This window comes from Onychomys torridus, chromosome 10, assembly GCF_903995425.1.
Source record: "Onychomys torridus chromosome 10, mOncTor1.1, whole genome shotgun sequence".
Classification (NCBI taxonomy): domain Eukaryota; kingdom Metazoa; phylum Chordata; class Mammalia; order Rodentia; family Cricetidae; genus Onychomys; species Onychomys torridus.
This window is the reverse complement of record NC_050452.1, coordinates 16,662,479-16,663,580: the sequence shown is the minus strand read 5'-3', so window position 1 is coordinate 16,663,580 and position 1,102 is coordinate 16,662,479. Positions and strand designations below refer to the sequence as shown.

At 31.1% G+C, this 1,102-nt stretch overlaps 1 non-coding gene across 1 annotated transcript; it reads left to right on the top strand.

Moving 5' to 3' along the window:
• The first annotated feature begins 325 nt into the window (after nucleotides 1-325).
• Nucleotides 326-428, top strand: LOC118592686. The gene has a single exon (XR_004946140.1). It is a non-coding gene; the product is annotated as a U6 spliceosomal RNA (small nuclear RNA).
• Nucleotides 429-1,102: the final 674 nt, after the last annotated feature.

Sequence of the window (1,102 nt, the reverse complement as noted above, 5' to 3'; positions counted from 1 at the left end):
TTGAAATCCTTTAGAAAACAACGGAAAGAGGTCCTTACTTTGGGAAATTGCTTCAGACATCAAACAAACAAACAAACAAAATTACAGGATTGAGTTGTGGTAAAAATGAAAGATGGAAACATTGGCATCAATAATAATGCTTGTGGTAATCTTAAAAAGCAGCTTTAAAAAAATAAGAAGGGAATTTTACCCTCAGTTAAGCTTAGAGCCACTGACAAATTAGACTCTGACTTCAAACTCTCAAGAAAACTTTCAGAATGATATCAAAGCTCACTATAAACTCCGAACTTTAGAAATGATTTGTGTACTTCCTGTCTTGTTAATAGTTCATCAGCAGCACATATACTAAAACTGGAATGATACAGAGAACATTAGCATGGCCCTTGTGCAAGGATGACATGCAAATTTGTGAAGCATTTCATATTTTAAAAAAAAAAGATAAAGAAATCTCTTCCAAAAATTTTTAATATAGTCCTATAGTTTGCTTTTGAATGAAAGTTAGTTCTGTTAAGAGATTATTTTAGACAAGTTTGTAAAATAGTTCTACAGAGTTTCCTTTTGAATATAAGTTCGTAAAAAGGAGTTTCCTTTTTAATATAAGTTTGAATGTAAAAAGTATAAATATTGAATGTAAAAAATGCAAATATTGAATGTAAAAAGTGTAAATGTTCAATGTAAGTCTGTAAAAAGTGTATAGTTATGTTCATACTTGAATTGTTTTTATTATTCTTTTGACTTTAGATATATTTGAATACTTTTTATGATAGCTTAAAATATAATTTTATGATTTCAGTGGCCCCTGGAAAACTTAAGTGTAGGTGTCATAATTAGGGGAGTTTTTCTGTCTTCTTTCTAGAAGTTTCTACTCCTTCTGTTTCTGTTTAGAAAGGGAGAAGCCTCCCACAATAGAGTTAGTTTGTAAATGTATTTTTATAATTAGCATGGGGTTTTGTTTACTTGAGTGACACTTTGAAATGATTTGGGGGTTGTGGATTTAGCTCAGTGGTAGAGCGCTTGCCTAGCAAGTGCAAGGCCCTGGGTTCGGTCCTCAGCACCTGCAAAAAAAAAAAAAAAAAAAAGAAAAGAAATGATTCGAAATGAC